Source organism: Bufo bufo, chromosome 7 (genome assembly GCF_905171765.1).
Source record: "Bufo bufo chromosome 7, aBufBuf1.1, whole genome shotgun sequence".
NCBI lineage: Eukaryota > Metazoa > Chordata > Amphibia > Anura > Bufonidae > Bufo > Bufo bufo.
The window spans coordinates 46,614,471-46,624,998 of record NC_053395.1 but is presented as its reverse complement, the minus strand read 5'-3'; positions in this window follow the sequence as shown (position 1 = coordinate 46,624,998).

The following is a 10,528-nucleotide window of genomic DNA, read 5'->3' as shown; positions in this document are numbered from 1 at the left end:
CTCTTGGTACGCTAATTTTCTAAAATATCTCTCTCTCTAGAATCTCTGGCTAGCAACGGTAATCTGGCAATCATGGCTGTAGTGTCCACTGCGGGTCACAGGTTGTTTTAGAGGCACGTCTGGCCAGGACGTGGTAAAGTGTAATGGGTGTCTTAACTGTAATCCCTCACAAGCAGCAATGTCTGGTAGTCACAGGTTACCTTGCTGACCCCTATGCTTGGCCATGCAGATTCTATGTTCCTCTCTTTCTTGCTGTAGGAGAAGCAGTAACTTTCACAGAGATCTGTTAGTCTTTGTATCCTGAGGCCCAAAGAGAAGGAGCACAAGGACTTTCTTCCTCCCTCTTCACTCACTACACTAGAACTCCTCCTCTAACCAGGAAGTTGGACCAGCCCACTCCTGCCAAGAGGGGGAAGAATATTAACCCTGTCCCTTCCAACCATACCAGGTCATGCTGGGCGTAAAGATAACAGTACATAACTTTACATTGCAAACCATTTGCAGATATCCCCTGGACTGGGGTACTGCACATGTCATAGTGAAAGATATAAACGATATAAACATGGTAATTATGAGGCATCAACGTGAGAACACCTTGTTATGAAGAAAGCAGCGCCCCCAAAGGTATTATCCATCTGATACAACTGCGTCCCTTGGGCACAGCTACCTTCTACGAAAAAACACAGATGCAAGATCATCCTGTAATCATCTGTTCAGTGCTGTAGTTCGTATTGTATTCACTTACGCATGGGAAATAATAATGATGAGCGTATCCTTCATGACCACAAAAGTCTTTTCATCTCCCAGAATCATTTACAGAATGCGGGCAGCAAGAAAGTCTTGTAGAACACATTGACCTCGTGTGTGAAAACGACAAGAAGACAAGAAGGTGAGAATTTAAGCACAATTTTAATCAGATTTAAAGGGGTTGTCTCATCAAGGACAATGGGGGCATATCGCTAGGATATGCCCCCATTGTCTTATAGGATATGCCTCCATTGTTCAACGGAGCCCCGCAAGTGAAGGAGGGCGCACTGTGCATGCGCAGCTGCCCTCCATTCATTTTCTATGGGGCCGGCGATAATAGCCGAGCACTGGCTCGGCTATTTCCGTTGGCCCCATAGAAATGAATGGGAGCGGGGGCCGTGCATGCGCGGTCTGCTGCCATTCACATTTTATGGGGAGCCGGCTTGGTGGTGGCCGGACCGAAGTCCTCCAGCCACCACCTTGCGAGGCTCCGTTCTCGATATAGGTGCGGGTCCCAGCGGTGGGATCCACACCTATAAGACAATGGGGGCATATCCTAGTGATATGCCCCCATTGTCTATGATGAGACAACCCCTTTAAAGGGATTCTGTCATGAGATTTTACCCCTATAACCTATACATATGCCCATGTCCGTACTAATAACATGAATCCTAAGCTGGCCTTATTAAACCTGCTTGTGGCTCTATTAGCCCAAAAAACAGGTTTTTATAACCAGTCAATCACCTACCTAAGGTGCCCAAGGGGACGTCCATTAATACAGGGTGCCCTGCCGCTCCCATCGCCGTCTGGTGCCCAGCGCTGCCTTCCCATGTCTTAATCGCCGCCCTCCCTGTCTACAGTGCCGCCTTCCTCACCTCAGCGCCGCCTCCGCAATCCTCCCGTCCCTCTGCCAGATCCCACGCGTGCGGCTTCGTTGAGCGATTTAATAAGCATTTCTTGGCTATACGCCTGAAGCGTCTCCTTAATCTTAAATGTGGGTGTTCGTCACGGACTCATCCTGCTAATAATTGTACAAATTCCTCAAAGGAACAAAGTTGGAGGGGCTAGGAGCGACCTTAAAGTCACAGTAATCTTACACAGAGAAATTCACAGTTTATATCATAGATTCTACACACAAAGGTTTAAGGCTTATAACACAAGATGGTTGTACAAGGCACAACATGGAGTCTCAACCCTCACAATTCCCCCATTTTGAGATATTCACTCATCGCGGGTGACAGATACACATACTTCAGCTGGACATTCCCATTAATGCTGGTTTCCCCATATTCTGCATATCTGTATCTGCGTGAGAAATCATCTCAACATGTCTCATAGTCTCTTCTACTTATGTTCTTGTTACACACTCTGTTTAAGCACATCAATGTGGCTTAAAGGGGTATTATCAACACGCCGTTTCATACTTACCTGCTCCCGGCGCGCTGTCCACTTCCTGATTTCGGCACTCGGCAGGGGACGGGCTCTATCTTGATTGAAGTCTTCTCCCGGCCGGGCTGCGCGCTGGACTGAACGCGCACGCCGAGGCCGCGCATGCGCCCTGGTGACTTCTTCCTGGCAATTATACTATACTGGCCAGGAAGAAATTACCATAGTGCATGCGCGGCCTCGGCGTGCGCTTTCGGGACTGTGCGCGCGGCCGGCCGGGAGAAGAGAAGAAGTTGTCTGCACAAGCGCGGCCACCGCGATTCCTGAGAAGAGCGGTGGCCGTAACCAGGGGAGACGGAAGACAACAGTCAGGTAAGTATAGGTTTATTTTCTTCTAAGGGGTGGGAATTAGTTAATTAAATATATTTAGAAAAATGATCACTGTTAAATCATTTACAGATTTAACAGTGATCATTAAGATGAGAATACCCCTTTAACTACAATGTAGATGAGCGCAATAATCAACAAAATCTGTATTATTCCCTGCATTATGCCCATGAGCCACCCACCGACATTTTTAAACCAGCTCGCTGGGTTCAAGAAAGAAAAAGTATCTGACCACCAAGAATCTTTATCCGCGCTATGCTCATTCAGCCACTTATCTCTCATCTCTTTCATTTTTCCAATACCTGTCCTTATTTGTAGGTTACCCTGTGGATCTTTGTAATGACAGCAGGTTGATCCTATCACTTGACACAGTCCTCCCTCCCGGGCAGTGAGATAATCCAGAACTAGAGTAACTATGATTAACTGAGGTTGTACATCATTAGTTTGGTTTACAAGGCCTAACACATCCCATATTGGTCCTCTAGGTAGTCAGTGGCTGCCACTAACTTATTCCACATCTGCATTAACATTGGGTAAATAAACAGAGCACTAAAAATCTTGTTTGAAATACTCATCTCTACTACATGAGGTTTTCCGTGAGGTCTGGGATTGTTGTCTGCAGCCCTTCTATATAATGTATGTTTAGGCGCAGCATTTATGTTAAGCTTATCGTGTGACAGTATAAATGTGGCTGGAGTCAGCCGGACAAGAGTACAGGTTCCAGAAGCTCCAGGTGGAATCCACTTATATGCTGCCACTCCGCAGGCAAAATAAAGATTACCAGGAAGAGTATGGTTATAAGTTAAATGATAGAGGAGAATATAGTCGGCCGCGGTGACCGCTACTCTTTCATTGTACAAACACCATATTTGACCTTCGTTATTGCTGCTACCTATCTTTCCTCCCAAACCACAAGAGTAACTATCATTGGTCTCGGGGGTGATTACAGCCCCAGTGTTGTTCCTACAATCTTCACTATCCTTTATTGCATGTTTAAACTTATTATTATGCTCCTATGATGTATTATGAAGGGTCCTCTGTACTCCTGTTATCATGGGGACATTGTTCATATCCTTTAGCTAGGGCAAACACTGGAAAGTCAACGTTTCCCAAATAAAACCTCAACACTCTCTTTTTGTCCCACTTTTGCCCATCAAAGTCCCATACTCGAACAGTCTTATTTTCCTGGGCAGTGATATTGGCTTGCCACCAGGGGGCCTCAACCCACCCTGCAATAACATAGTAACATAGTACATAAGGCCAAAAAAAGACATTTGTCCATCCAGTTCGGCCTGTTGAGGTAGAAGCCAATTTTACCCACTTTAGGGGAATAAAAAATTCCTTCCCAACTCCAATCAGGCAATCAGAATAACTCCCTGGATCAACGACCCCTCTCTAGTAGCTATAGCCTGTAATATTATTACGCTCCAGAAATACATCCAGGCCCCTCTTGAATTCCTTTATTGTACTCACCATCACCACCTCCTCAGGCAGAGAGTTCCATAGTCTCACTGCTCTTACCGTAAAGAATCCTTTTCTTTTTTTTTTGGAAAATTTATTTTATTCGTTCCACCATAAGATAAAAGTATAGACATTGGGTACAAGTTCAGTCAATAGGTGTTACAACTTTTCATTTTCCATACAAACAGTGAAAAAAGAATACATCCCCCCCAATGCCCCCTCCCCCCCTCCCTCCCAATAACGTCACCACACCAATAGTCACCATTATTATTTAGTACACAAGATAAAATGAACAGTTTGATTTAGCGCCAGCATATATTGCATTATCCTTCAATTTCCCTGACCATCCCGATTTTCGAGAGACAATCTCCCCAACGTCCCTTTAAGAGCTTCTAAGCTATACCACTCCGTATATCTGAACGTTTGCATGAACCTCGCTATCTCCTCCTGGACAAAGCTATTTGCAATAAAAGTCTTCCATCTCCCAAAAAAACATTTAGTTTTCTTGTCTTTGTTCAGTTCTGCCTCTGACTTATCCAAATACATGAAATGTGTCATCTGTGTTTTCACCTCTTGCAACTGAGGTACCTCTGATTTCAACCACTCCCGCATCAAGCATCGCAAGGATACCACCAATGCTGCATCCACTAAGGTGTGAGGATGAGAGCTCGCATCTCCATGGTCATGAAACAGAAGAACCTCAGGGGCCATTCGTAGGGTATAACCCAGTTTGTCTTTAATCCAACACCTGACCTGTTCCCAAAATCTTTGCACATGAGGACATAACCAGACGCAGTGTACAAGGTCAGCTTTGTCTAACCCACATTTCGGACAAGCTACTAAAAAAGCTGAGTCTTCAGACCTCCTAGTAAATGTAAAGGCATAAATGGCCGAGTGCATCAATCTAAAGTGCGTTTCCCTCCATATTTCACACGGCACCGCCTTGCATACTCTAGCCCATCCCTGTAAGACTTGCTCAGCCGTTACCGTGATATTGAGATTTTTTTCCCATTTTCTGAAAAGGGCTTGCGCGGAGGCTTTGTTACTTGATTCTCGCAATTCCTGGTATATACGAGAAATGGAAAGTCTGGAGTTTCCACTTCCCAATGTAAACACCAGAGAATCACCTATACATTCACCGGATACATCTCTCAGTCTATCTCTACAAAAGAGGAACATTTGTTGGAAGGGGAGAGCATGTGAACTGCCTAGGTCATACTTCTGACAGAGTTCCTCAAAAGTAAGATATATTTTCTCAGGGATGTGAACAATGTCTAGTAAGGTCTTGATGCCTTTTGCTTTACACACCCCAAACATCTTGTTCATGTCCCCTTGTGGGAATTCCGGATGTCTCCACAGGTGCATAACCCTGGAAGCCAGGAACGTTTTTTTTCGCTAACTTACGCACCTCCTTCCATGCTACCACTGTATCGCGGATGATAGTGGAATGTTTGAGGTTCCTTGCCATAAATTGCCTCCTCGTATGGAGTATATTGACTAACGGCCATGGGCTGGCTAAATGGGTCTCCAGATCAAAGTTAGAGAAGTGGTTAGTCCCATGTATCCAGTCCAAACAATGTCTGAAGAGACACGCCAGGTTGTACATTCTGATATTCGGCACATTCAACCCACCTTTATCCCTTGGTAGCATAAACTTCGTCAGTGCAATACGAGGCTTCTTCCCCGACCACAGAAACCTGGTGAAGACTGAGTCAAGACCCTGGACATCAGAATGACGTAAAAGTACAGGAACCGTCTGAAGAGGGTACAGCAGCCTAGGGAAGCACATCATTTTCAATACATGGCTCCTGCCCGTCAAGGAGAGTGGGAGACCTCTCCACCTGTTAAGGTCATCAGCAATACTTTTAATAACGGAGGATAATTCAGACTATAGAGGGACGAAGGGGATTTCCCAATTTTGATGCCCAGGTAAGTGATGTGGGTATTGCTCACCGATATGTTCCTGCAAGAATCTGGAAGCATTTCCTTCAATCTTATAGATGTTAGCGGTAATATCACCGATTTGTCTAGATTAATTTTGAAACCCGAAACTGGCTCAAAAGAATCCAGGAGCTGCAGAACCTTCTCTAGATCATCAACGCCATGAATAATAATATATCATCTGCAAAAGAATCCTTTTCTATGTTTGTGTACAAACCTTCTTTCCTCCAGACGCAGAGGATGTCCCCTCGTCACAGTCACAGTCCTGGGGATAAATAGATGATGGGATAGATCTCTGTACTGACCTTTGATATATTTATACATATTAATTAGATCTCCCCTCAGTCGTCTTTTTTCTAAAGTGAATAACCCTAATTTTGATAATCTTTCAGGGTACTGTAGTTGCCCCATTCCAGTTATTACTTTAGTTGCCCTCCTCTGGACCCTCTCCAGCTCTGCTATGTCTGCCTTGTTTACAAGAGCCCAGAACTGTACACAGTACTCCATGTGTGGTCTGACTAGCGATTTGTAAAGTGGTAGGACTATGTTCTTATCACTGGCATCTATGCCCCTTTTGATGCAACCCATTATCTTATTGGCCTTGGCAGCAGCTGCCTGACATTGGTTTTTGCAGCTTAGTTTGCTGTTTATTAAAATTCCTAGATCCTTTTCCATGTCAGTGTTACCGAGTGTTTTACCATTTAGTATGTACGGGTGACTTGCATTATTCCTTCCCATGTGCATAACCTTACATTTGTCAGTGTTAAACTGCCACTTATCTGCCCAAGCCTCCAATCTATCCAGATCCCTCTGTAGCAGTATATTATACTCTGTAGTATATATATATATATATATATACAGTATACTGTCCTCTTCAGTGTTAATTACTTTACACAGTTTAGTGTCATCTGCGAAAATTGATACTTTACTATGCAAGCCTTCTACAAGATCATTAATAATATATTGAAGAGGATAGGGCCCAATACTGACCCCTGACGTACCCCACTAGTGACAGTGACCCAATCTGAGTGTGTACCGTTAATAACCACCCTCTGTTTTCTATCACTGAGCCAGTTACTTACCCACATACAGACGTTTTCTCCCAGTCCAAGCATTCTCATTTTATATACTAACCTTTTATGTGGTACAGTGTCAAATGCTTTGGAGAAGTCCAGATATACGACATCCATTGATTCGCCACTGTCAAGTCTAGAACTTACCTCCTCATAGAAACTGATTAAATTAGTTTGGCATGACCGATCCCTCATGAAGTCATGCTGATATGGCGTTATTTGCTTATTTCCGTTGAGATGCTCTAAGATAGCATTTTTCAGAAAACCTTCAAACAGTTTACCCACAACAGATGTTAAACTTACCGGCCTATAGTTTCCAGGCTCTGTTTTTGGACCCTTTTTGAATATTGGCACCACATTTGCCATGCGCCAATCCTGTGGAACACTCCCTGTCAGTATAGAGTCCGCAAATATCAGAAATAAGGGTCTGGCTATGACATTACTTAATTCCCTTAGGATACAGTGGTGTATGCCATCTGGTCCTGGCGATTTGTCTATTTTAATCTTTTTAAGTTGCTGCTGTAGGGGGACTGCTGTAGAATTGAAGTTAAGGCTATCATCTCCTGGCCTCCTGATCGATAGGAAGTCTTTGCAGTTCATATTAGTCAATTTTGACCATGGTACTGGAATGGCCAGATAAGGCATAGTCTTTGAACTCACAGGACAGTGAGTGCAGATCCAACAGTTCTTGTAATTGTCCGCATTTGTCATATTCCTTAGCATGACCTGATGATGCCTAATAAAGAAATTGTCCCAGTCACTTTTCAGGTTCACATACAGAGCGTGAATGTTCAGGGCCAGGGTTAGCAGTACAAGAATCCTCATCCTTAGGCTCCATAGGCATTTTGCGGAACGGAATTGCGGACCCATTCACTTCTATGGTCTACATTTCCGTTCCCCCCAAAAATAGAACATGCCCTATTCTTGTCTGCAATTGCGGACAAGAATAGGCATATTCTATTAGTGCTGGCGATTAGTGCCGGTGTCCGTGTTTTGTGGATCCACGGATCCGCAAAACACACACGGACGTGTGAATGGACCCTTAGGTAGTCGAGGACTATCTCAGATGCTTTTTCCACCATGAGCTGGGCAGCCGCCACAGCTCTTACACATGAAAGAGCTCCTCGGGACACAGGATCTAGTCTGGCAGAGAAGTATGCTACTGGTCTCTGCCTATCTCCATGTTTCTGGGTTAATACTGCTGTGCTGTGTCCCTGGAGTTCTGAACAAAACAGATTAAACGGTTAATCATAGTCTCGGATTCCTAATGCTGGTGCAGACAATATTGCCAGTTTCAGAGTAAAAAAAGACTCAATTGCATGTTCCGTCAGACAAAAAGGTTCTGATGACAGGCAATCATACAAAGGCTGCATACGCCTTATCCAGTGTCTGCAGTACGAGACCAGACCCAAAAACATCCTGAGGGGTTTTGGCCTCTGAGGGAGTTTTATGTCTTTCACCGCTTGTTTTCTCTCCTCAGTAAGGTGCCTTGCACCCTCTGAGATACAATGTTCCAGAAATGTGACCCTTGACTGGCAGTATTGCAGTTTGTCTCGGGAGGCTTTGCAACCACTTTCTGCAAGAAATATCAACAATGACAGCGTGGCTTCCCTACAGATTTTCCGGTTTTCTGCACATAGGAGTAGATTATCAACATATTGAAGTAATACAACATCATCGGGGATTAACCAACCAGTGACTGAAGGGCTTACGTATACATAGTAGGCAAATTCTGTGCTCCCTGGGGTAAAACTGTCCAGGCATATTGATTACCTTTAAATGTAAATGCAAACAAATGTTGACAATCAACATGTAGGGGAACACTGAAAAATGCATTTGTTAGGTCTATCACAGTGAAATGTGTGGCAGTTGGTGGCACCTGGGACAACAAAGTGTGCGGGTTTGGCACAATGGGATTCTGCAGCATCGTGACCTTATTGACCTCCCTAAGATCATGAACCATCCTATATGTTACTGGTTGTCCTTTTACTGGCTTCTTCTTAACTGGGAACAGGGGTCTGTTCGCTGGTGAACTGGTCCTTACTAAGACCCCTATTCTCTCATATTGCTTCACCTGTAAGGGTACTGACTGCTCCTGGGCATGGCTCAAGGGTTACTGCTTAACAAGGGGTGGTTGGCAACCTGGTTTGAGATGAACCATGAAAGGGGTAACATTAAGCTTCCCAATGTCCAACTTTGCAGATGCCCACAACTTGCTCGGCACCACCTGTAACTCCTCACAATCCTTGTAATGTAGCTGGCATCCTGTCTCGGGCTCTAGGTACAAAGCCATAACTTGACACAGAACCACATCCGAGGCTCCTATATCTACCCGTGTGGTACCGTCCTCATTGAAAGGTATATGTGCCCCTAGGGCTTGCAACACATCAGTGCCCAACAAATTATAGGGGATATTTTCTTTAACTAACAATTGTGTTACAACTGTGCTATCTTTAATTCTCAATTTTAATGGCACGGTACATAATCTCCACTCATCTGATTTAACATGTTTTGAATTTATCACTGTTTTGGCTGCCCCCCGTGTCCACCAAGAAAGGAACTTGTTTATTGCCCACTTGTACTGGTATTTGAATTTGACACCCTTGTTTAGTTATACTCATGGCAGATAAGGACACGAGGTTGCCGGCCCCCTATTGTGAATCAGCAGAGACAGGGGTGGTATTTGGGGTCCCCTGATTCTGTTGATCTTCCTGTTTCTGGGGAGAGGCACGGCAGTTTCTCCTAATGTGTCCTAGCTTTTCACAGTTGTAACATTTAAAGTCATTCCTCCCCTGCCTTCCTTGTCCCTGAGGGCCTGACCATGGTCTCTGTTGGCCTTGGACCATGTTTACTTTGGCAGGTTTGGAGCTAGACATGTCCAATTCCAGACCCTTGGTAGCAGCAACAAGTTGAGGTAGTGGTGTCACCCTCCATTCAGGTTTTACAGGCTTTGAGTTTAGCCTGTAAAGCTGGTTTCAATCCTTCCATGAAGGCAGACATGAGAATTTTTTCTTCCATCTGCCCTGCGGTATCCCACCCCATGTCAGTCCAGACAGTTCTTAGTCTTGACTCAAAAGAGATTACATCTTCTTTAGCCTCTTGCACTACGTCCTTCAGGCTCCGTGAACTCTCATCTTCCTTTGTCCTTGCCCATCTGTCAAAAGTCCTGCAGTACTCTGTCCCTGACTGTTCTGTCTTCTCCCAATCCCTCCAGGCCACATTTGGGTAATTTTTCACTCTGTTGCCCTCTAGGGTATTCTTAACCAGGTTATACTGTGATTCCCCTAACTTTAGGGCTACCAGGTAATTTAAGTCTGCCGATGTTGCTCTGTAAGTGGCCTGTATCTGTTGTAACATTCTGGATGCGGGCCTGGGTCGCGTCAGTGGGTCAGGTATCCTCGACAATAGTCCCAGTTGGTCCTTAGGACTCCATAGAACATACTGTATGAGGTGTTGTTGGAGGTAATGGGGAGCCTGAGGAGGTTGTGCTGCTTGTTGGCTGTCTTGGCCATCTCCACCACCAGCTCCATCGG